The following is a 27188-nucleotide window of genomic DNA, read 5'->3' on the forward strand; positions in this document are numbered from 1 at the left end:
AGGAGAACATTATAGCAATGGTAACAACAATAGCCAACATTTATTTTTAATGCATTAGGCAGGATATCATGTGGCTACCAGTCCAGGCTGATTGACAGCCAATTATTGATATCCAATAAGATGATCACTATTTTTTTGGTGAATCACTGATATTTAGATGGATATGTCATAAGTCTTCGCTGAACTTTTGAGAAGTCCTATCACAGTTGGAATCCCAGCCCCAGTGCATGTCCTTTATAGTTCCATGAATCAGGTCATTGGACCTCTCAATGCCTCATTTTCTAACATCTATAAAATGCCAATGATGATACTGTGTCCTTCAGAGTACTGGAAGAGTTAGCCTATGTAAACAATGCCTTAGGACAATGCTGGTACTTTCTTAACAAGCAATGAACGTTACCTATTTTTATTAAAATATCGTTTTTATGTGCTAGGTGTGTTAAATGCATTGCACACATTTGATATCATCTATAACTTTGTTAGGGAGATACTATTTTTATCTCCATTTTGCAGTTGAGTAAAGTAAGGCACAGAGAGGCTACTCCACCCACCCAAAGCCATGGAACAATTAAGTCATGGGTGAAGGCTAATTTCTTATCTGTCAGACTCTAGATCCTGTGCTTCAGTACAGGTGTGATGGAAATGAATGGTGTCGTTGCTAAATGAGACCTGCTTGACCTTTCAAATTTCCATTCTTTCTAGAACACTCCAGAACCCAGACTGCTTTCAGGAACATTGCTGTGGATTCCCAGGTAAGTAGAGATGGTCCTTCTCTCCTCCATGACCTCCTCCTGCCTATACAGTCAGCTGTTCCTGCACCCACATCTAACTCCTGGAGGCCCCCTTAACAGTTGCCTGTCGGGGTCTCAACACCAGAGCTTTTGTTTATGGTGTGTAGCCGGAGGCACTTTTGCTAGGGCCATTGGGGCCAGTGGATCTGAGGCATACCTACCCACCCACATCTTCTTTCCCACCTATGCCAGTGTGTCCGTGGATATTGTTAGTTTTCATGCACGTAAACCACTTTGGAATACCACAAAAGGAACAAGGAAAAAAGGTCTTTTATAGACATCTTTGTGATTTAGAAAAGAATTACGATTAAGAGTGGCAGGCTCTGGAACCAGACTGCCTGGCTTTCCATCCACACTGATAGCCATTTTTGCCCCTGTCATTGTTGTTGAAGAACATGCCCTAGTGAATCTAGATGTCTGACTTGCAATTGCATTGCTCATTCAGCGTAGAGCAGGAGCGGCAGGACACAGGCCTCGGAATCAGAGGACCTGACTTTGCTTCCCACTTCTGACTGATAATCCCACCGTTTTTTACACTTCACTTCTCCACGCCCCAGTTTCCTCCTCTGACATGTGGATGAGTGTGTCCATCTTGCAGAGTTGTTGGGATGTCTCAAGTTCATATATGTAAAGGAAACTTACCCAAGCTTGACACCCCAAAAAGATGGTAACTGTTTTTTTCACGTCAGTCCTTGATATTTAGATGAATATACATCAAAAGTCTTTGCTAGACTGCAAGTATGTTGTAGGTTCATGCATTCTCTGAAATATTTTTATCTCCCTCCCCCAGCAGCCTGTATTCCTTGAGGAAAAGATCATCTTTGGTCCAGATACAGTCAACTCATAAATTCCAAACTGGGCTGGCACAAATTAATGAGGCCTTAGTGATTCCTGGATGTTTCCACGAATATTTAATCTAAACTTGATTCTTTTTCCTTAAATCCCAAACTTTAGTAATAAGATGATTGTAACTTTTCAGAAAGAGACCTTCACATTGGTGGGAGTTGGTTGTTTTCCGTGCACATAATGTAGTGTTTAACTTCCTCATGTCTGAGTTACTGCAAAAACACTTCTTTATAGTTCAAAGGGAATTATTCTGGGAATAACTGGTTGATGTTTCTCTCCGTCTCTCTGTCTCTAGACACACATACACATGCAAACACACACACACACACACACACACACACAGCCTAGTTGTCCTTTTGGTTAGGCAGCTGAAGAGTAACTATGTAAATTCTGGCAGCCTTCTCCCCATCAGACAAGCAAGGGCACAGTCAATTCCTGTTTTCTTGGAACGTATACCAAATAATCAGAAACTCTGATTATTCTGCTGGAAGGCAGCAGCTTGATGGAAAGATGTACCAGTTGAAAACAATTCTGATCATATTTTTGTCAGGAGAATGAGATGCCTCCAGCTGTCTGTCACTAATCATATTAGAGGTGGAAAGCAGGAATGCTTTGGCCTGCAACAGATTACTCTAATCACATGTTGGAACACTACTTTTACTGGCCGCTTATCCCAGAATGGTGACATTAGACGTCCCTGCTGTAACAGGTCTTGCCAGTTGGTAGTAGTCTAAAACATATGCCACATGAGCACACTTAAGGAATTTTCTAATTACAGCTCAGAGGCTTTGCTTTTATCTTTTTACGCTTGTACGGCAGACATCACTGATTGAAATGATTTCTCCCTCAGCATAATCCTATTGCCAGTAGTTACAACAGACTAGGAAGATGGTAAATGAAACCCACAATAACTGAAGAGGTGTCCGAATTCAATTAGGAGGAAGCCTGTCCCATGTGGACACAGAAGTCATATAAATCCATTTTAATTGTGAGCTATGGTACTTATCTGTTCATGTTTATTTTGGATGCAAGTGCCAAAGCTGGATTTCGACCAGAACTCCAGATCTTCGAGCCCTAATGACTAATTTGGGTGCCCGTTGAATCCCTTTATTCATTTCTTAATTTGTTCTCCTAGAATTGGAGTTGCTTGGTTGCAATCATTTAATAAACTTCTTGTAAATCAAAACAAATATACATAGGTTTTTCCCCCATTGTGCCCTGATCTTAGAGAACTATTCTTATTGGCAAAATTCCAATAACAATTTCAACAACAACAAAAATAACCTCTTGCAAGGTGCTATAGTGAAGAACAGAGTGAAGCTTCAGGAGGTATGGTCAGCTTCTCATAGTTGTGGGACCTTGGTCAGGATACTTTCCCTCTCTTTGCCTCAGTTTCTTCATGTAAAATGGGATGAATGATAGTACCTACTTCACTGAGTTGTTTTGAGGACTAAATAAGCTGCTGTATGTAAAACATGAAATGTACATTGATATGTGGAAGGTGCCTGGTACAGTAGTGAATGCTGGTCATTAGGTTTGTTATCAATAAGACAGGGGTAGATGGATAAGCAGATTTTCTGGTGCCATAGTATTGACATCTAAGTACATCCTGTTTCTTCTGCATTCCATTTGGAGAATGTTAATGATGGTAAATTTACCATCATTTGGTAACATCTAATCGACTCATTTGGAATTAACCTCTATTATTTGTACAGGTACCCCTAATTGGGCTACAAAATTAGCATTTTTGACTCTCCAGCCTTGATTAGTGTTAACCTGACACCCTTTTGATGCAAAATTGCTTTAGAATTGGAAAGAACATTTTATTCTCTCAGCATACAAAATATTGGCCTTCAGTAAAAAAAAAAATGTGATTATAATATGTAAAAAGTGTGTGTGTGTGTGTGTGTGTGTGTGAGAGAGAGAGAGAGAGAGAGAGAGAGAGAGAGAGAGAGAGAGGAGAAAGAATAGGGGGAGATATTTGGAGGAGCAATCAGTTTTAATAAAAGCATTGGAATTTTTCAAGCTATTTTTTTAACAGAGTAAAATGTATTTATTGTCATAGTTTATATTCAGTATATGTATAGGAATTAAAGTGTACAAAAAGCCTAGTAATTTAATAATCTTTCTCCATGGCTACATAAGAGTTAGTTAATATTAAAATTAATTTCCAAAAGATGCATTGCAATCATTTTCCCTTAGGTTTTTTAAAACTACAGGAGCTGTTTGTGTATTCATGTGTGTATCTATGTGTTCTAGTGAAATGTATATTCATGTGCATCCAGTGACATGTATACAGTGTAATTATATGTTGAAATATTATACAACAATGAAAAATTAACTAGAGTATAAAATAACATGGATATATACTATAGACATAATGTTGAAAAAGATAACCAAAGAACAATACATAGCAAACTTATTACACTTATAAAAATAAGAAAACAGACAAAACTAAATTCTGTTGCTAAGATATGTATACACTGTGGCTAAAACTATAAAGAAAAGCAAGAAACGTATTACTGAAAGAATAAAGTTTGAGGATAGTGGTTACCTCTGAGGGAGGGAAGAGAAAGGACCTGGAGGTTAATTGGATATGCAAATTCTACTTTTTTAGTTTTAAGACATTTTTACAAAGTAGCAGAATGTTTAAGAGATTCTACAAAGAATTCCCATAAACTAAAGATAATTTTAATAATATAAGCAACAAGACAATGTCAAAGCTTTGCATTGCCAAACTCTGCCATTCACTTTATGAGGTAGTGATGGTGATCCAGTGGATCACATTTGGCAAGAACTGGCCACCAAAATTCTGAATGATCTGGGAGACATGCAGATTTTTATCTACTGTGGTTAATTATAAACCTTTTCCTGTGCCTTGAGATATTATGACTACAAACATGTCAACACTGTCATCTACTTTCCTATTTTTGTGCATGGTTTATAAGGTATATAATGTGTTAACACAGTAGTACATGTGTATGAATTATAAATAAACAACCAAATACATATTTGGGGATACATGTTCAAAACATGCAACAAAATAGTGCAAAGGCTGTCACTACTAGTTATTAAAATGTATAGAAGATGGAAATTTGCCACCTATGTTAAAAGGAGGCACATCTCAGCCCGAATTTCTTTTTATTGGCAAACATCAATACTAAGGCATTAGTTTATATATTTTATTGCATTAAAACGTTTACCAAGCCTCTAGGTTTAGGGTGCAGAAGAAAAGAGAGGGAGAATCTCTCTCATATCTCTCTCTCTCTCTCTCTCTCTCTCTCTCTCTCATACACACACACACACACACACACACACACACACACACACACAGAGAATAGCTTTATTTTTTCTGTTTTCCTTATATTCCCTATAAGATTCTCTTTAACTATTGGGAAAAAAAATATTTGAATACCCTCAGGTAGGTTTTCACAAGGCAAGAATATTGGAAAGTATAAGATAGCACTTGTATCATGGTTTGTAATGGGAGGGTGCTTGACCAGCAGTCAGGAGTGTGCCAAGCCATCTGCCAGCATCTGGGCTGCAGCACATGGGCAGCAGCCTCTCTGAGCTGCCATTGCCTCCTGTCTGTCCTGCAGGTGATATCAGCAACCTTTCCCCAACTCTTACAGGGGCCATCTATGTGAGAGCATCTGTGAAATGTTGCATTTCCTATAAATATAAGGTATTATGATGATTCTGTCCCTTCTGCTTCTTGTTAAACAGCATATAACTTTTTATGAAGTTCTGATGTCCTTAACCTGCAAGGTTCTATTGATTTGAAGATATAGAAAATGACTGACTGGTTTAAATTTAATAAGTAATTATTTGAATTTTTTTTTTTTACTGGAAAGATGCTGGGGTGTCTCAGAATTGGTGAAGGTTTGAATCAAATCAAATCAGGTGAAGGACTTGGAAGCTCAAGGAACCTCAACATAGGCCTCTGTGGTTCTTTTCTCTTAAGATATTGCTGTTGTTGTGATTGAGCAGTAATGACTTTCAGCCTCTGGGATTCAAGGTTCTCAAGTTTGAGGCTCCTAGAAGAGAGAATTTCATTTGTCTATCCCAGGTCAGTTGACCATCTCAGTCAGCCTCAGTTGAGGGGATGAGGTCCTATACAATAGACATGAATCTGGGGAGCTCCAGCCCTGCATATTTGGGCCATTTCAGAGAATAAGGATGCTTCTGAGTTATCTGTTTACAACTGGTATTAATGTTTCAATAGCTGTTAATGACCCAACTTTCTTTAAGGAACTGTTCTAATTAAAAAAAAAAAAAAAGAAAGAAAGATAAATACAAAGGTGAGGGTTTTCTTCAGTAAATGTCAGCATTACCTGCTTATGTTCATCTTGCAGGGGACACTGGACTTTATGTCACTTTCACTAATTACTGAAAAATTCTCCATAGGTCCCATGAGCATCCTGTGCTTTGACTCTTTTTCCAAAGTTTGACTTTACTTTCACCTTTAATAACTGTTTTACCTCTTTTAGAAAGAAGGCACTAAATCAGTTTTAACTTTCCTAATGTTGATACTCTCCATCGACAGCCTAACTTGCCCTAAAATTTTATGCCAACAGAAGAGAAGATAAGAGAGTTACACAGAGTCTGCATACCACAGGCGAGTCGTCATGGCCATTAAAAGGCTTCAAGTTTTTTCTCTTGTGAACCTATTATATTTGAATATATCACAACTATTCCTAAAAAAATTGCATATAACCATTCCTCTTGTCAAATGGGCATCTGATACATAGCGTTTATTCTACCAGGATCTGAACAATTGCTCGTAATATTTCAGGAATGGAAATGATGAAAATGTTCATATGTCTGAAAATGGATGAATGTCTTCCAAAACAAGTTCAACAAGTCAAATATTGTCCTAATAGTGAGCATCCTAAACTATCCCTTTGTTGTATTCATCATAAGCTATAAAGAGTGCTGCAATTGGGCTGGAGTTGTGGCTCAGTGGTAGAGTGCTTGCTTGGCATGTGTGAGACCCTGGGTTTGATACTCAGCACCACATATAAATTAAAAAAAAAAAAAATCCATTGACAACTAAAAAAAAGAGTTCTGCAATTTTTTGTTTTTCAAGCACATATATGTCTGAAATAAACAGACTTCATATTGTTCACACTTTCTGTATAAAGAAAATTTCTTTTTTAGAGAAATCATATCATTGAAGAAACATTTATGGTAATAATGATCATTATTTTACTTATCTTCCATTTTCCAAAGTGCAGAAGTTGTAATGTAATCTATAGTGCATACTTTTTAACCAGCTATCAATACATTATCAGCCCAATTCTCACACTGGTTGTAAGAATAAACTATTATTTCTCAGATTTTAAGTGCTAACCCGTGAAGAGTTAAACTTCATTGACAGCTGTTATCCAAAGGTTTGCAGGTGTCCTGACTAATGCTTTGAAAGACCAGCATTAACAATAAATCATACTTTTTCAGTAGTGGAATGGAAAGGATTTTGCATTCTGGGTCCTCTAAGCTTTGGTATTTGGAAGTTACTTAAATGGGAAATTAAAGTAAAGGGGTAAAGCATTCTCAGGCTTTAACCCTTGAACTTTAGGTCAGCCATAGTCAATAGAATAAGCCTCTTGATAGCTTTGTTCTCCTAACCCTGAGATTTCTTGACTATGGAAACTGACAAAGTGCCAAGTAAAGGCCTAATTGCATTCCTTGTTACTGAGAAAAAAGCTCAGTGGAATTTTCCTTTTTTCAAAGGGATACATACCTGAGCATTAACATTTTTGGAGGATAGCAAAATTGTTTATAAGACTTGCAAACTTTTCTGAACAGAGAGCTTTAAGAGAGGTCTGGCAGTCAGCTAAGAGGCATGTGTGGCTTTCTTAGAACAGGAAAGGGTTGGGGAGTAGAGTCAAAGGCTAGGGAGTGACTCTGATCAACAGGCTAATGATCTTCTCTTCTTCCTTCTCTGTGGTCTGCTCACAGATTAAGCAGGCTAGCACAGGACACACTCAGCTAACTCTGTGTCAGTTCTGTTCTGTTCACAGTATTCCCAGTGCCATGCCCAGTATGTGGTACTGGTATGTGGGAAATGTTTACTTAGTATTTATTGAATGCATGAAACTATTTAGGTCAATATTTCTGTGATCTGTGTATTGGAGATTAATGTTTTGGGCTAAATCTGCTCTGAACCAGATTAACTCTAGCTAACTTTAATGGATTGAGATTTTCCAATATAGAGAGTTTATATTCTAGTGAGGAAGCCAGACAGTGAAAAACCAAGTAACCAAGTGAATGAATACAAAGTTACAGCTAGTGCCAAGAGGAGCCCGTAAAAGAGTGTTGTGATAGAGACTAAGGGTTTAGAGAAACCAGACTCTTGCCTCAACCTGAAAACCCAGTGTTAGAGAAGGACTTGATACAGCCTTTCAGAGGACTGAGTTTTCTCTAGAAGTTAGCAGGTCCAGTGGAAAGTCTTGTCTTGTCACACTTTTTCTTAATGCAGTAGTTTGTAGAGTTCTTACCATACCAATAATGTCAGTTTCTACTTTATAGAATTTTGCTTCCAACACCTCAGTCGCCTCATGTCTCGTACCCAGGCCATTCTTTGCCTCATTTCTCTTTCCCAAGCTGCAACTTGTCTCCCAAAGCCAGTCAGCTGCCTCCCAAAAGCACACCATCCGTCACAAAGAAAGCCAGATGACCAGAAGAGGGTAGATCAGCACAAATTTATCATCAAAGCTGGAAGAAAGAGAACGTCAAAGTGAATGCCCTGCTGACTGTGGGTCAGAGTGTTATCTTTGTATCTCAAGGACAGAACATTTAATAAGGATTTGGGTACAAAGTACACTTCACCCTCCAAGCATGCTGAACTGTGTCAACCAGAAAACTGTTCCTTAGGGTTTACAATTTTCTCTCTTTCCTAAATTAAAAAATGCTAATGTGAACTGTTGACTCTCAACAATACATGTTATTATCGTATATAGGGCAAAGAGTAAATAAGACACTTGCCTAATGAAATAACCATTCATTTCAACTCAGCAAGCTGGAAGTAATTTTAGCTTCCCCTTCCCTTTTTCCATGCTTCTTTATGGAAATAGGCCACCATCATTTTTTTCCACCATTCTTCATATCCTCATAGTAAGCTTCCTGTTTATGCTTAAGAACTGTTTTTAAAGAGCCTTAAGGGATATCCTTTAATACTTTCCCTTTTAAAGGGATTATTCATCTATAGTACCCCCTTAGAATGTTTCAGGGTTTGGAAATGCAGACACTTCTTAATGAGATATGGTTAATGGTCTATGCAGAGTATCACAGTGTTTACACCTGGTTTAGTGAACATAAATTATATTTAATTAGTCATTCTAGAAAAGAAGTAGATATTTTAGAATAGATTTAGTACCTAAAAAACAGTTTGCGTTTTATGTATAACAGCCATAGATTCTGTGAGTAGTATTTATAGATTAAAACAACATGTTTGCAGTAACATAAAGTCAGTTCTTAGGAACTTCAAGAAGTAATACAAAGTATGTCTTGTTGGTACATGCAAAACATTCATGTAGAACAGAAGATCGCTTTTATAAAAATTCTTTATAAACTTCAAAATGCTGAACAAATATAAAGCAATCGCGTTATTGCTGTCTTTACATTTGTGGCATGCAGAATTTCCTGACTGAATGACAGACCACATAGCTTTTTGTTTTAATGCTGAATGTGTTCCTGTTTAGAGTGAGATTTCCTTTTTCCCATATGACCCTGTGTCAGAGGTGCCCTTCAGTTCATTAGCTGGGTTCTTTCATGCTGCACTTGACTTTTGAATCCTTCGGACCATACTTGTGTCTCCACATGAGGCTTCATGTGACACTTTAGAAGCAGGGATCATTGCCAGGAAGGAACCTTGACCATGTCACATCTGCAGTCTATAATGACTTAAGAGACAACTAGTTGTCTCCCCAGTCCCTCGAATGCAGTAGAACAGGAGGGAGCAATACCAGTCACTGGTCTTATGTGGCCTTCTGCTTTGGTTCTCTCTGACATAGTCGGTGTTTTCAGAACTCTCTGATGACAGTATTCTTGCTGCTTTGGTATTGTCTTGAGGCTGATATTTTTTGGTAATTATTCTAGCCATCTGTAGTTTTTATCTGCCCAGGCTATGTCTTGGTGGGTGTCTTTATTCCTCCCAATCCCCCCCAAACCAAATTCTCCATGTGTCACCCTTTCTGTCCCCACTACTACAAGAAACCAGAAACAAGAAAGCATGTGTTGGTAGTGTTCCCCGGCTGGCTTGCCACCATCTCCCCTAGTGAGACTGCTTCCCTGCAGCACTCCAGAGGTGCCAGCTGAGCCTTTGTGCTGCTCTCATCTCAGAAGGCTCCCATGGAGTGGGTCCAGTTGGAGGCACGGCCCTTTCTCCTTGGAGTGCTCCTCCAGAGAAGTGCTGCATTGTCCCCATGGAGGACCCAGCCATGGAAAACGGACTCCCTGACAGTCACCCTAGGTTACACAAATATTACTTTCATTTGGCTTGACCTTTCATTGTGCTAAAAAATGACTGAACATACTTAAATCTTGTACAGTATTTTTCTGGAAATAAAAATAAAGGGGTTTCTTTTAAGAAGCCACACTCGAACTTTTGCCCTTGCTCTTCCTTTTTTGAGTCATTATGTCCAATTCAAGGTTTCCTTTTATCATGTATTTTCTTGTTGTGAGAAATAGATAATTTCTCTACTGATAGGATTATGAATCACAGAAGTGATGTGATTACTACAGATAAGGACACTTCATGTGGCCATGAAGTATTTAGCTCTGGGAATCAAGTCTCGCTGACATTTCTTAAGTGCTCACATGTGCACTTCTGTGTCGCTGGCAGACAGACTTCTTCATTCTGTGACTGCTTTAATGCAGTAGCCCAGCTGATCTCACAGCAACCCTGCAAGGGGGTGGTGTCATCACCCGCCCATGTATTTTAGAGACACAGATGCAGAGGCAGAATGAGGTTAAGCAAATGGCCCAAACTGTGAGCAGGACCAGACTTCAGAACCACAGAAAAACGAAACTGCCCAAATGAGTCAGGTGCCTAAATATAGCACCTGGAAGCCTCAGTTTTCTCATCTCTGAAACGGAATAGTAACACCTACTTTACTAAACTGTGAGGCTCAAATAAAAATAATTATTTGAAAAGTCTCAGTAATTTTTAAACTGCCAAAACCTGAGTCTGGGCTCGGTGTTGATATTTTCTATTTGTCAGGTGAATCTCACAGAGTCTGACCCTTGTGGTTTGCACATATTGGTAGTTCAGGTGAAAACCCTTTTTGTTTGGTTTTTGTTTTGTTTTTCTTGAAACTGTCTTGAAATCACAGAAAACCTAAGGGTTCACAATGAAAATGATTGTTTTTTTTCCCAAACAGTGGCATTCGAAAGCATAAGCAAAACTCACCAGAACGTGTGTGTGTGTGTGTGGTGTGTGTGTTACTGGGGATTGAACCCAGGGCCTTGTGCATGCGAGTCAAGCACTTTACCAACTGAGCTATATCCCCAGTCCTTACTAGAACATTTTTAACATACCAAATGAGTTCAAAGTCATCGTTTGCCTATAGCTCATCCCCCCATCAGCATAGCACTTAAAATCCCTCTTTTTCTTCTAAATCATGCTAAATAAACTTTCTTCCAAGAATCTGTTTCCCACATATTGTGGGCTTGTCAGTAACTCTCCTCAGTGTGTCATACTGAGGATGTGGAACTATGTCCCTTACTGCCAGCATGGGGCCCTGAAACAGAAGAGATATTGATTGGACCAGGGCTAGACCAGTCAATGGAAGAGAGCTGGAAAACCAGCCCAAAGATGATGATTTGGAAAGGCCACAGACTAAAAAAACCCAAATTGTGGGACAGGAGACAGAGAGGTCTGTTGGGTGGTGTTAGAAGAGGCCCAGGAGCTGGGAGGAAAGAGGAGGAAAGCTTTCCTTCCCCTCTGATTCTGCAGGGACTCCTCCACGTCTCCCTTTGTTTCCCACCTCCCACAATGCTCTTACAGTCAGGATGTTGGGCATCTCAGCTCTCACAGTCCCTTGGGGGAAGTGAATAGCCTGGAGGAGAGCTTTATGAATTCTAGAAATTGAGTTCTTCTGGTTTTTTTATGGGACTCATATTGCATACCCAGGGTCACCCTGTTTGGCAGGTCTTCCAAGCAGGATTTGTGATCATAATGAATGATTCCCCCCCGCCCCCTTTTCTGGATAAGAACAATATCATTGCCATTCAGTCTCCAAATATAGCAAGCAGTTATGATAGAAGAATGCCCTTATGTTAGGAAAAAAGTTGGCAGTCTCAATGATGTGAAAATGTCCAATTTAGAAAACATGTTTAAAAGGAAAAGCTGCTGTTCAGTCCTTTTTGGAGCCAGGTGGAATATAAAGGAATAAATTAAAAATTCAGAGAAAATGTGTGGTCTGACAGCACATTCTACTGTTTCTTTTTAGTCTTAAACAGGTACTTGTTGATTTTGCCTAAACTTCAGATGTCATTTCTATCATTTCATTAAAATGCCAGGTTGCAAACTGGTCTTGGCATCTAGTTGGGAGCATAACTTGCATGAAGATTTTCCAGCTGATGCATGTAATCAGAGCACTGCAATAGTGTTGCTAAGGACTAACTGCTTAGAATGTCTTAAAGAATAGTGGTGAATGTCAAAGAGATATACTTAGCACAGAGGAAGGAGAAGTGACATCAGGTACCAAAGAAAGAAACCAAATGGAATTTACTAGTGGTTGTCCCTTACCTGTGGGATTCCAAAACCCCAGTGGTTGCCTGAAGCCATGTTTAATATCAAACCATACATATGCTATGTTTTTATCTGTTTATACATACCTTTGATAAAGTTTAATTTATAAATTAAACACTCTGAGATGAATAATAGCTAATAATAAATTTTTAAAAATAATATACGATAATAAAAGTTATGTGAATGTGGTTTCTCTCTCAAAATATTTTATTGTACTGTATTCAGACTTCTTGTGATGATATGAGTTGATAAAATGTCCACATGATGAGATGAAGGGGGCGAGTGATGTAGCACAGTGACCTAGCATTAGTCTACTCTGTAAGGGTCACTCAGACATAAGCACAGCAGTACTTATGTCTGGAATGGCTGATCTGATAAGCGTGTGACCAGTGGTAGGGTGGCATTTACAGAATGGATACACTGGACAAAGGGATGATTCAATCCCAGGCCAGCTGGAGCAGGACTGATTACACTACTCAGAATAAAAACTTAGGAATAGTTAGGAATAGTTAGGAAAAACTTAGGAATAGTTTATTTCTGAAAATTTTCATTTAGTATTTTTGTACCTCAGTTGTCCACAGGCAATTGAAACTTGGGGTATGGAGAGACTACTCTAAGAATTAGTCATGGCCAGAGTGTATAAATAGGAAGTATCTGGTATGACATCATCTAATTGATGAAGGTGCCTGTAGTTACCATTCCTCAAAATTATAAGCACCTCAACTTACACTTGACCAACCCAGGTGTGCCTATGTAGCTTTTCTTCATGTAGTGCTGAACTTAATAGGGAAGTATCTCAAGTAAATGAAATTATGACTCCCTGTCTAGAGAGCAGTTTGGCATTTGTAAAAAAATTATTATTCCTTTAAAATAAGTTTACTGTTTTGTCACAGAAATTTTATTTCTAGGAATTTATGTTGTGTTAAGGAAAAATAATGTATATGTGCAAGGGTTTAACCACAAAGATGTTCATTACAGCATTGTTTATAATAGGGTAAATAGGAAATTGCTTAATCAACTATAATAGAATAAATATTTTATTTGTATTGTGTTACAGTCATACACATAAATACTATTTGACCACTGTTGATGTTATAGATAAATATTAATAGTGAAAGGATTTTTATGATATATTAATTGATAAATGTCGCAAAAGCCCAAATATGTACAGTGTGATCAAACGTACATTAATATATGAATATACTCTCAGAAAATGACCTGGAATTATAATTAAGAGTTTTAAAAGTGGTTATCTGGTGGTAAGATTATAAGAATTTTAAATGTTCTTTCATTTTCTCTATGTCTTAGTTTTCTTGTTCTAAGCATATATTGCTTTCTAGAAAGAAAGGAAGGAGAGAGGGAGGGAGGAGGAAGAAGAAAATTGTTTTTAATTAAAAAGGAGAATATGGAACCAAACTGTGTGAAAGAGACTTACTTTGTGTAACAGAGCCTTCACATGATGATTTCTAGCAGATTTTACTTGTAAACACATTTCAACTGACATGTGTCAATGGTTTTAAGAATAGAAACTTCTCTTTAGTACCCTTGATTTAGTAAAGATTGTTAGCCTTTATCCAAATCTTCCCTGCAAAATAAAGGAGCTCAATTTATTAGGTCAGCTCTGGGCTATCTTCCTACTCTCAAATTCCAGGTCTACACTTTCTGTGTCTGCACTTCCCAGGTCTGTACTCCTGGGCTGGCTCTACGTTTCTCAGGTCTGCACTTTCTCCGTCTACACGTCCCAGGTCTACATTTCTTGGGTCCACACTTCCAACTTCTACACTTTCTACATCCACACTTCCTGGGTTCATACTTTCAGGTCTACTCTTCTGGGCCTACCCTTCCTCAGTCTACCCAGAGAGACTGCTGAATGGAAGACACCCTGCACTGAATTATTTGTAGTATACTAACCAACTCTGAAATATTTTCCTTGATCATCTGCTTTGAAGAGAGGTGTTCACAAGGCCTAGCTTTCCATCACTTGTTGATTCCCCTAGTTTTTTACCTTTACGATGTACTTGTGGTAAGGGTTACACAGTTGAGAACTGCACAGTGGTTGAGGGTAACTTCAGTTGTAGGTGGAAGCAGTTGAAGCAAACTGTAAAAAAATTCCCTCCCATCAGAAAATAAAATTCCCCCCAATCGATAAACCCGGCAGCCTCTCAGCCTCTTGTGTATCAAGGTTGCCTCTCTCCTGTCTACACCTTGGACCTGGTTTTGTGAGGACAGGATATTGTATTGTAGGACCCCCCAAAAGGAAGACCCTTACTCGAGTCTCAGGATGGCGCGCTCCAGGAAACACGAGAGACCGGCTTGATGCAAAAGCACGAGGCACTTTAATAACGGAGCTCTGGGCCAACACGCATCTCACGCAGGAGATAGAGGAGTTGACCACAAGGCTCAGAAGTCAGGGGTTTATATAGGAAAAGTTAGGGAGTTTGGCATGGGTACACATAATTGGCTGATTCAAACATAAGCGGGCACATGATTACATTGATTACATCAGCAAGTAGTACGTGCAAATTGACATTCCAGCAATGTAGTAGGGCAGTTTATTTTGGTTAGCAGGGGTCAAGTTAACCTTAAAGAAAAGGGAAGAAGGGGGAAAGTGGGTGACACCAGATGGTCCACGGCCTTGTGGAGATTGTTTATCCTCCATGGCCAGTTAGATTTTGATGTTTTGGCAGTCTTATTTTAGGCTTGTTTAGGTATGTTCAGGCCTCAGGCCTGTCCCTCTTTGTTTCTTTTCCTAAGTTCATTTGCTAGACTACAGATTCTGTGCTTTAATTATGGGCACTTAAATTTTAACTCCTTCAGTATATTTTTCCTCATTAAATCACCGTTGGCATATGTCATGGTTGGAGAACCCATTTCTCCTACCTTTGAGAATATCATTTCAGAATGACTTCACAGTAAACGTAGAGGTAAGTAAATTACAGTGTACAGTTGGCAGGCTGAGGCCCCCGTTCTGTAACTTCTAAATGAACATTGGTGGAAGAATATTGCACCACAAGTTAGGAGTCCATATTTTGATCCACTCGTTGTGAAACATTAGAGAGATGACTCAGCCTTTTTAGGTCTAAGTTTTTCTCCCCAGTAAAGCCAGAGGGTTGAATTTGGTCATTGGCAGACTTCCTTCCAGTTCTGAAATGGTTTGACTGTGATCTACAAAGGCATTTATTGTTGCCTTATGACTCAAGACTGAAGGCAGAGTGTCTAACAGCCCATTCTTATGACTCCCCTGCCACCTGGCAGTCTTGGTCCAATAAGCCATTTTTTTCTTGTTTATCTTTCTTTTCTTATGCCACACTACATAATTTCAAAGGCAATATCCTGGTGGCATTCTCTATATCTTCTAATGTATGATGTATCTTTGTGACTAGTGAAAAAAATTCTTAAAAGCAGCAACTTCCATTATTCTCCAATTTTTAAAACTATCCCCTGGGCACTAAATGTCAATTTAAAGATTCCTACATTTGTTACCATTTCTAACCTAACCAATAGAAGTCTGAGGCATAATTTGAAACAGAAGAATTCCTGCCTGGAGACAGTAGGCTCATAAATATGTAGTTTGACTTATTCCTATCATTCAAGAAGAAATTAGGATTTTTAAAAACATTTTTAGCAATTGGGCTGCTGTACATGCTTGCAGTTCCTGCATTTTTAATTGTAGATGCATTACTTTTTAATTGAGTAATAATTTCAAGTGAAACTACTGTAAAATGAAAGTCGGATTATTGACTAAATCAAATACATGTGTGTTTTAACTTGCTTTTTAATTTTATAGACTTGAAATATGTTGTTCCTCCTTTGTATATATCAAATATCTGCCTTTTTTTCTGTAGTAAGCACAGAAAATCCAACTCAGGCAGGTCACAGAAGAGAAAGGCAGTTTCCCACCCATTACCCATTCTTTCCCTCTTCCTTAGTAACACACCTTGATTTTAGTCAGCAAAAGACTTGCCTCCCTTACAGTTAGGAGACAACAAGAAATCATTAGATGAAACATTCAGGAAACCCCTTCAATGGGAGATGACTGGGTTGTGTACTTCTTGACTTGACTTGCTCTTTGTTGGCTCCTTTCTGAGCTCCATGTGGTCACAAGATGGCCAAGGTAACCTGAGTTGCATCATCTACTTCATTCAAGCTCAAAAAGAAAAAGCCCAGTCTCCTAATAACTTAAGCAGAGCCCTAGATTTACTTGTCCTTGGCCTGATTGTCCATTCGGGGTTGCAGTGAACCCACAGTTGATTCTCATGGAATGATATACTGATGAGTTCATTTTGCATCAGATAAACCACTCTCAGGCCCCAGCTGGAGGTAGCGTCTATGGGTCTCCCAAAAGAAGTAGAACTTCTGTGACTAAGAGAAGTGGGAATGGATGGATTCTGGATGATCATGCCACAAATATCCACCCCACCAAGTTTCCAGTTTCTTTGAATTTTTATAGTGCCTAGCAATCTAGTAAACTGATTGCTTTGCAAAATTACATCAACAGTGGTTTGGCCATTGGATTCATTTATGGTAAAAGAAATTGAAGGCAAAGCCACATCATTAATCCAGATAAGATATCAAAATGTATTTTAGTTTTCGAGAGTAATGTCTTACAATAAGCCATGTAATTTCCCTTTCTCATTACTACTCTGTATATGGCCCTCTAAAAGGGTTGAATCAAAAGTTAGCCAAAAAAAAAAAAAAAATGTTTTTTAAACCCACAGCAACTGTTTTCCAATATAGCTTGCTGATGTAGCAGAGGACATTGTTTCTGAACATAAAGTTGTATAACAAGTTAGAGCTAAATGAAATTTAAAACGACTTGTGACAAACCCTGAAAAAGTACTGCTTTAAAATAGTAATGTCAGCAGGCTGTCTATTATGCAACCATCATACTAGTGTTTTTAGTTTAGATGGAGGAATAACAGGGCAATGATAATTGTGTTTTCTTTGATATTAGCGATCATGTAAAGTTGACTTGGAAGTGATGGGCTGTAGATCCACGTTGGGACATGGTAACCAACAACACAGAGGATCACGGCCACAGTTCCTGAAATTGTTCAGATGGCCTCAATTAGCTCTGAGCAAGGCAGCTTCCTGCAGAAGCCAGTATTGATTTTTCAGACGCTTCCTAGTGTTTCAGCGGAAGGACCCGATCGTGTCGATCCTTTAAAGCCACGGGGAACATCCTTGTAGGATGAACTGCCGGAGATATTCCTGCAGTGGCCAGGGACTGGTTCTCTGGGCTGAAGAACTGGGTGGAGTGAGACAGCGAAGTGAAGTGACAGAGCGTGGGCTATACAGGGACAGTGACCTTGGTCAGATGGTGGTGCTTCCACATGCCCCAGGAGATCATTTAAGCTCTCTGAGCCTCACCTTTCTCATTTGTAAAATGGGGGCATGTGAGAATCTAAGGAGCACAGGCATGTGAAGCATCTCACCTAGTGCTTCTGATCTGTCCTGAGTGTCTGGTTACCCATATTGTCTCAGCTGACCCTTGAAAAGGAATGTTGACTCTTCTACTCTTTCCCCCTGAGTTTCTTTAAGGATAAAAGGAATACACTGTGGATGTGAAGAAGGTGAGTTTGGGTTGGCCTCAGTCCTAACAATGCTTTTACTTTGTTATGTGGAAAAATAAGTCAATATTGGCATGACATAGGTGCTTTCAGCTATGCTGGGTCTTGCCCTGTACTTTGAGTACAAGTCTGTTAAAGTAGCCTCCTATTGGAAGGACGGAATCCACTTACTATTGGAGAAGGACATCAAGAAGTTAGCAAAGCCTCAGGCCTGCAGATGGTACCATGTGAAAGACTGGTGACACTCTGTTCTTAGTTTACAAAGGAGGAAACTGAGCCCCAGAAATGAAAGGTGACACAAAGGCCACCTCAAGAGTCAGTGACACAGACAGAAACTAAACTCAAGTTTCCTGATGCCCAAGTCTGGGGAAATAAGAATTCTAGACATCAGATGACATTGCTTAGCCTCCAATTCTCTTTTTCTGGTCTTCTACTAATTACTAGTCTCATTTAACCACTGAAGGACAGGAATTCACTCCCTTCAGCAAATTTGGTTCCTTAGATGCCACCTTCTGTGGGAAGGGGGTTTCTACATCATGCGTGGATGAAGGGAAGAGTTTCTATAGGAGGATGATGGTGCCTGCAATAATCAATTAATTACTAATTAACTAATCAGTAAGCACAAGAGCCAATAATCTTTTCAGTTGGAAGGGGTTTGGGGAATTGGGCCATACCAGATCTAGCCTTCAACAACAAGATGAAGAACCCCACCTTCACCTTTATTTATAGTTGCATAGGTATAGGGGCCTGGATTGGGAAGGGCTTTTTCTGTAAGGAACAGGATGGGGTGGAGTTAGGGAAGCCATTTGCTTAGGGAATTACCATTTCCTCAGAAGGTGAGTCATTCCATACAGGACCGCTTACTCTTAGGCTATCGAAACAGTCTCCATGGCCGCCATTCCTGGGAGTCAGACCTCTGTATCCCATGGCTCAGTCAAGTTTGAATCTGCTAGACATGGATGGCTCCCCACAACCTTCCACTCCCTCACTCTCACCATCTCTAAGTCTTCCTACTTCGGCCACTCAGTGTCTCAGGAATGAAATCCGTATCTCCTGCCTTGGGGTACAAGAGGGGCCCCCACCGTGGGCTGTGAATGGAAGAAGGGCTGGAGGCCTCAGTATTCGCATCTAGACTTGCTCCTAGACCCTTGTTTTGAAGGTGACTCAGTGTGCCCCGCATGGTGCCTGGAGTCCTCAACCTCATGGATTCAATTTTTCCAGAGAATAAGCTACCCGTTTCCCACAGTAGTGGGGACAGATTGTTGCCAGGCCATTCTGTCATCCTCCTGAGCTTTGCCGGGGTTCTTGGGGGTCCACATGAATGGCTGTTCTTTTGTATTCTTTTCCATAGGCATTAAGTCTCAATGTGCCCTATTGAATCAAGTTACCACTCCTCTGTCTGCTTTTTTGGTTATGTCAGGTCTCGGCCATTTTTGTCTCCTCTCCTAGTTTTTGTTTTTGGAGTTTATACCTTTTATATTTTTACTATCCTAGTGGGATTTGGAAGGAAGCAGGGATCAGCTGATCAGTGTTCCTTTCCCCTCCCTTCCTCCATAGAGATGGTAATGGCCATTTTTAGAGTCTGTGGTCTAAAAAAATCATCTCCCTTAATACAAGTTTTAATGTGGCTGACCAGAGCTGAGTACAGTTGGAAAAAAAAAGAAAAGTTGAGGATCTTGGCCTCCAGCAGTACAGAGAATGGGTAAAGGAAATGGCAGTTCTCACGTGTGAGGAGTTACCATCCGTGAAGATCACACCATATGTTCAGTCACTGCCAAGAACCTCCTGAAAAACAAATCTTCTCAGGTTTTGTGTTATCACCAAAAATTAACCTCACAGCATGGTTCACAATCATGTTTATGAAAGTGTTTTAAAAATGACGTGCAGCATTCTGCAAACCATGGGTGGGAATCGGTGAGAGCTCTGGGGGAGTCAGAGCTGAGGATTCCTTCTGGAGCTGAGCGCTTGCCGGGAGGGAGTGCCAAACATCTCTGTCAGTGTTTATGTTTTTAGATGCACTCACCAGTGACACAAAGCTTCCCTCCAAGGGTGTACACGTGGGGAATGCAGAGGAATAAATGTTTGTTAAGTGAATAAACTTAATGTATGGTAGATTTTGTGACTACACCAACATGTTTGCAGTAGAAACATTGGAAGTCAAGATACTTCAAAACCCTAGGAAATTAAAAATTAAATGAACAGCACATATTTTATTTCGCCAAGGACTAAAGTTTTCCATGAAAATATAAATATACTACCTTGTCAGTAACTTTTCTTCAACACCTGATATATTTTAGTTAATATTACATTATTCCTGGTGTTCTGACGCGTGTAATTGTTGCCAAAGGGATTCATCTAATATACTATTCGGAATTGATGGCTGATTTACGTAGCCTTAAACTGTGAAGGATGGAGCGGTAAAACCTCTGTATTCACTCCTCCCAATGGGAAGGGTTTATTGATTGAGTTTTTCTTTTTGATACAACTGTAGTTCAGCCTTGTGAAAACAGAACTAACAATCATGTAGAGTTTAGTATAAGGTGGTTTTATGTGGACTACTTTATTTTAGGAAGTATTGGATTCTAGAACGATCTGAGGGCTTTGGTTATAAGTCGCCTGGCCCTTGACATCATTCTTTGAGGGTGGAAGCCCCATGCTCCATTTCATCCCCTCATATTGATCTAGTTCAGTGTTGTTCAGGCCTGCAGATGGTTGCCTTCCATTCCTTTTAATGGATCCTGAGCATGTCCTTATATCTCTTCTCCACTCTCTCTGGCTAGCTTTCTGGCTTGGGTAATTTCCCCTTTTCAGTGCCCTTCGTAGTTTCACATTTATGTGCTTGAAGAAAGAACTGATGGGGTTTTTTTCATCCCACGTCTTGCTTTTCCTAAACACGGGGCAAGACCAGATGAGAGTGCCTCTTGCTTTACAACCAAAAGAGGTGCTTGCTGCTTTTGCGCTCTGTTTGTTTTCTTGTGTGAGCAAAACTGACAATTTAAGGACCACAGAAAAAGGCATACACTTAAAGACATAAAATGAGTTTTTGCAAGCTCTATATAAAACATAAAGCATTTTGGTTTTGAAGCCACTGTATAACCAGCAGAAGTTTCAAAAAAAATTTAAAAGTCCAAGAAGGATTATTTTTCTTTCTCTTTTAAACATTATCCCAGATAACTGGTTTAACTAGTTTTCCTCCCACTCTATCGATCAGGGACTCTGGCTTTGTGCAGAGCCAGCTCAGAATGCTCTTGTAAATCTGATGCTTTATTTTTCTTTTAAACCTCTGATTTTAAAATAGCTGGATTTAATGGCAGGGGGCCTTAGATTCTGTTCATGAAGGCTCTTTTCCTCCCACTCTCTTGGAGAGGGAAGCATTCTTAATTTCTCTCCTCTTTTGATTATAGGAAAAGTCAGGTACAGGGTAACTCAGTGCCTGGCACACCTGAGTTTAAGGTTTGGCTTAACCAGACAATTGCCCTCTTGTTCCTCAGCCTCATGGGCCAGGGGAACAGAGAGGGTGAAAGGGTAATGAATTCTTCTAGGTGGTGATAACAGCTACATTCCAAAAGGATTAACAGCACAAAAACCTTCATGTGTAAGGGGAAAAAAACTGAGAAAGTGGGGGAGGGGAGCACTCACATGGATACAAATAGCCACGAAGGGGAACGTTTTCAGGTGTCCTCAAAGCCACATCTAGTTTCAGCTGCCAGCAGGCTAAGCTACTCTGGCCAGAGCATCTACATGCTGTGCATGACAGGTAGGTCCTTTAAAGGCTTGGAGCACTCTTGCTGCTGTTCCAAGGAGGGTGCCCTGTGTGGTTTCCTTTGCTCTGCCACAGGATTACAGCTGGCCCCTGTCAACTACCTCCTTGATCAAAGCACAGAAAAATTTCCAAATACCTTGATTTTAGCCTTTTCAACCTAAGAGAGCAAAGAAGAGGGTATGACAAAGTCCATGTAATCTGTTAACCACATCTGAGAACGGTTTTGGAAATGGAAATTTGGCCCCGTTTAAACATTTCCTAAAACAGCATGATCACTGCATTGAAATTGGGGATCTTGATTGTGCAACTCAAGAGGAGGTCCCTTGTCTGTGTTTTGACGGAAGTATTTGGTGAAACTTAAAGGCAGTATCATTCCCATCTGCTAATCAAGGTCCAGACCCAACCCACACACATCTGTTCCCTGTCCTCACTGTCTGTTAGGAAAATAACAGACTCTTTCCCAAAAGTTACTAACCCTAAAGTAGAAAGCAAGAAGAGCAAGTAGATGTGGCCCCTGGACATTTTCACCCCCTCATAGCATCTTCTACCCACAATAGCTGCGGCACCCCAAGGTTTTAAACTTTAAGTCTAACCGCCCTTGTCTTCCCACCTCCCCTCTTTCAGAAGAGTCTTATTTTGGCTTACCCCTAAAAAAAAAGAAAAAGAAAAAGGAAAAATCTGAAGGTATTTACTATTCAGACCCATTGTCTTGAGAAATAAATACATAATCAACTCTTATTGACCAGTGAATTTTTCAATTACTGTGCTACTGTCTAAAATAGAAATGTGCACCGCTATTGTAGGAAACTACAGCTTTTTACATTTTCTTGGCAGAATTCAGATCCTCTCTTTAGGGAGAAGAGAACATTCCACAAATATCAAAGTGTGCCTTTGGTAAAGATGCCCAATCCATGTTTTGCATGTGATGTCCATTGGAAATGTACCCTCTTGATGTTAAGTTAAACATTTGCTGGGTGAGTTTGTTTTTGAGAGGAGTCGGTTCAGGAAGGCATGTTGAAGCAAACCTTAAGCTTAGCTAACTATGTGTAATTATCAGCCTGTGTCCATAATTTTAACAATGTGAATCATTAGCCCAGACTCTGCCTGTCTTTTATTCCAAAGAGGAATAAAAAAATTCTTGGCTCAGATCAAGAATTTTAGTGAAAGCTTTGTTCTTGGTAGAAAAGGATCATGTTTCTTACCTTTGCACAATAATGTGATGAACAGTCCTGGAAGTGAAGCCACAGGTCATGTGACTTAGCCCTTGTAAAGAATTGCAAGATCTGCTCAACCATCTTGCCTACGTGCTTAATTCTCATGCCTGTGAGGTCCTCACAGCAGGGGAGGCTAGCTATTGCCAAGGATTCTTGTTGCTGTCCTTTTTTCCCATTTTGGGGGGACAATTCATAGAAAATACAAATAGCCTTTAACTGCCCATAGATGTATTTTAAAGTGCTTTCTGAGGTTCGCAAGAAAGAACTTTTCAGTTGAAGAGAAAACAGCCCTTAGTGTGTTAGTTATTGGCTGTGACTGAACAAACCAGATTTTAGCAACAAAGGCAATACCTTTGACGTCTCACCAGGGTTGTGGTTCGTAGCTGAATGTGGCATTTAGGAAATGTCAACTGTGAATGACTTTTAAAAATAAAATCGTAGTAAGGTATAGTCGGATAGAAGTACAATCTCAGACTGACAAGAACTTGACAAACAAGTTTCCCATGGACATTAAAGGCTGCCCTTCCTCCAGCTCTCCCTTTGAGGCTTTCCTCCTTCACCTTCCACCCCTCAATGCCAGAGCCCCTTCAGCACTGCTGTGGAAACTCCATGTGGAAAAACTTGGCCCTTCTAGGAAAACTGGTTTCTAAATCAAAGAAGAAGCTGTGCAAAGTAGACACGCTAGGGGGCCTGCCCCCTGAGATAGTTCCTGGGCAGGACCTAATGGAGGGCTAAGGAAAACCCCTCCATTCATTGATTTGCTCATGTGAATGAGGTCAAGCTAGTGACTCCCCCTCCCGCTCTGTCACACACACACCCCAAACCTCATGTGTGTTTTGTGTTTTCTGTTTCCCTCTTTACAAAAGGTTTCCACACACATGTGGTCTTCACAGCTGCTTAACAAAAGGTGAAACTTGGACTTGGATAACTTGTAATATTTGAGCTGCTGAAAAGCAGGACTAAAAGTTGCAAATTTAAATTCTGAATTGAGTTCTCCTTCCATTTCATGTTTTATTGTGTGTTTCATTGTGCCTTTTTAAACAGTGAAGCAAGCACATTTGCAGATGATTGGCAAACAGGGTGTAATTCAGAGACTCTCAAACCATCTCCGACCTTAATATTTAGCTATTTTGTAAGATCCTTATACCTGGAAGGTGAAAATTAGATGACTGAGTGTCGTAAGGAAATAAAGAAGGTTGTTTCTTTACTTTCAGTTCTTTAGGGAGTGAGATTATTGTGTGCACCTATAAAATACAGTTAAAGCCAGAACGTTAAGATTTTACAACTTAACTGAGAAATATCTATGTACTGGCAAATTAAATAATTAACAAAAATTAGGAATTACATTCCTATATATGGGCCTAAGCTGAACACTAAAAGTATGGTTACATCTGTGAATTTGAATTACTTACTCAGTCCACTCTTGGTAAGTGGGTGTTTGTATCTACAAAGTGTGTTGGAATTTCATACCAGAAAGCCAGCCTCTTTAAATATTTCATGCGATAACCTTTCTGATCAAGGCCTAGATAACACAATTCTGAAACTGATAAACATGCAGAAAAGCACAATATACAGACCTATTTATAGTAATAAATGGTTCCAAACAGATTGGCTCGCTGGCAGTGAACATACAATGGGAACATCATAAGAGATGAACTAGTACCATTTTCCAAGATTGAAAATTCTCACATTTTACATAAAGCCAGAAGTAAAAATGGTTCCAAGAAAAAACATGTGTTAAGAATTATAAGTGTTTAGCTTAGAAGGAGGAGAAAAATGGGTTATCACAAACATTGCTTTTTTTTTCTCCTACCAAAGTATAGAAACATTTTCCATTCTCTGACTCCATGATGTCATGCTCTGAATAAGACAGTGAAAGAAATGGAATTATGCAAATGAATGACAAATTCAACAGCTTTAATAGGAAGTGAAAATCTGAAGATGGCTTGGCAAATAACGTAGAAAGCTTTAAGAACCAAAGAATTATTATTTTCTAAGATCTAGGTGAATTTTGTTGTTGATCAAAACTATAACATTCCCATCCAATTCACAGGTATTGAATTCTGTGCCTTTCACCTTTATTTCTGGACCATGTGGTTTTGGACATGTGTCTACCCTTCCAATCTGCCTCTCTCTGAGAGGCCACTGCATTCCTGATGGTCCTTTCACTGGCATGTTGATAGGATTATGCTTTGGACTTTGTTGTAGTCCTTAGCATATCTGGCTAAGTGAGCTACTAAGAAATAAAGCCAAACCCAAAATGTCATTAAAAGGCTTCCCAGCTCTCTGAACATTGGCAGGAATTTGTAGGCTCTGACTCTCAGTTCAACCTGTCACTTTCTTTGGAGAGAGGTAGTTCTTACAAAGACCATTGATTTCTGCCTTTTGAAAAACCCGGAGAGGAAAAAGCAACCATACAACTGATGTGATTTCTTTTATTATTAAATGCCTCTTTTCTTAGTTTAAACAGGATTTGAAAAGCCAACCCAGACCAATTACTTTTTCCATACTTTAATATATCTTGGCAAAATTTTAAAGCACAGGCTGCATTTTATATAATGAGAACAGAGAAATTTTATTCCTTTTTCACATGAAATGACAAGTACCGTGACTTGTGACTTGGTTTAGATCAATTTGCATTCAAGTAGCCCATTAGAATGTTACTCATGGAATAGCACTGGATTTTGAAATCTCTGCAGTTAATTTTAGAGCATCAATATATATACATGTACAGGAGCAGTACCTGTCTCAAAGTGCATTGGAGACGTTATCTTTGAGAAATGACAAGGATAATCAGTTTGACTTCATAGTAGAAGGCACCCAAGCACACAGAGTTGCTTAACCACTGAGACAAGGAAACTGCCCTGATGTCAAGCAGCTCATGTTCTGTAATTTGCCAAACACTCCTGCTACAGAGACATCTTCCGAAATTTTCATCAACCAACTAGATGAATAAACTATGTGGTCTGGATTAAATAATATCTGCCTAAAAGGAAAGAAGTGAAGATAGCCAGAAGGCCAGATGGCAGATATATTTTCTGCAGAACTCTATTTGGAAAGTGAGCTTTATGCAATTTTGGGGTGTTTCTTACCATCTTAGGAGACCATTTTCAGAATAAGTCATTGAGGAATCTAGCACACAGCTTTCAAAAAAATGAATGGCACAGATGTAGGCACATCATATAACCTGTGCACAGAATTATAGCTACCTGGTAAATATGCTTGAATGGCTTTTTCTCCCAGCATTGTTATGACCTCTTCCTCTATCCCATCTCTTTTGTCATTTGTTTCTCTGAATTCATTTGACTGAATTATCTAGAGCTAAACTCCAGAACCAAGAATAACGTGGAGCTCACATGTAGGAAAAATCTGGCTGAAAATTTACATGAACTAATTATCGATCTTTATCTTGTGATTGACTAGATTGTTCACTCACATGCAGAAAACCAGCACTGTCCACTACACATGGACAAAGGTAATGTTTCCTTTGTTTTCAAGACAGAGCACCATTTCTAAATTGAGTCTTGCAGCAAACTTAATGATAGTTTGGCTCTTAAAGATTTAACCCATCTTCCATATCGAAGATATTCTTTGAGGTTATAGGGTGAGCCCTAAGCTTTTAAATAGAAGCAAAGAAGTGTCAATTCACACTTGGGTTACTTATACAGCAAATCAGGATAGAAGGAAACTTCAAGAAATCAATTAGGTTTTCCCATTTTCCAAGTGGTTGGGTCATCTCTACATATATTTGATTTCATCTTTTTTTTTCATATCTTACTGATTATCAAGTCTTGATCATATTCCTTCTACCTGACTTTTGATTTCATACCTTATTCTCCAGAGTCACCTCTGTCGTGCTAGTCAGACCCTAACAGTCACCTTCCAGACTTTTCTGAGCCATTCTAACCCAAACCAAATCTTTTCCCCATCCAGTGTGCATCTTAACCTTGTTCTAATATTCATAAAACATTGATGGCATGATTTTGTTTGTATCTAACATTTTCTGTAGTTCTATATTTTGTTCTACAGCAAATCAAATCCAGATTTCCCAGCCTTAATTTCATGGTCCAGGGTAACCTGCCACTTCCTCCCTTCATTCTCTCCTCTGATAACCAATTTTATTTCCTACTCTTCTACAGTGTGTTGGTGCTCACATCAGTGTGGTGAAAGCCAGTCTCTCTCCCATTTCTGTGATGAGTCTTCTTCCTTTTTCCTTCTAGACCTCTAAGTCCCTCCTATTCAGCAACT

The 27188-nt window shown here is 39.4% G+C and overlaps 1 protein-coding gene across 4 annotated transcripts in view; it reads left to right on the forward strand.

Moving 5' to 3' along the window:
- The window catches only part of SPATS2L (spermatogenesis associated serine rich 2 like), a 160075-nt gene that overhangs the window by 21060 nt on the left and 111827 nt on the right, over positions 1-27188 (forward strand). For all 4 annotated transcript variants that reach the window (XM_079135531.1, XM_079135528.1, XM_079135529.1 and 1 more), the window contains exon 2: positions 703-752. The gene's annotated coding sequence lies outside the window, so the exon portion shown is untranslated. The remainder of the gene's footprint in view (positions 1-702; positions 753-27188) is intronic.

Source organism: Sciurus vulgaris (assembly GCF_902686455.1).
Source record: "Sciurus vulgaris genome assembly, chromosome: 3".
NCBI lineage: Eukaryota > Metazoa > Chordata > Mammalia > Rodentia > Sciuridae > Sciurus > Sciurus vulgaris.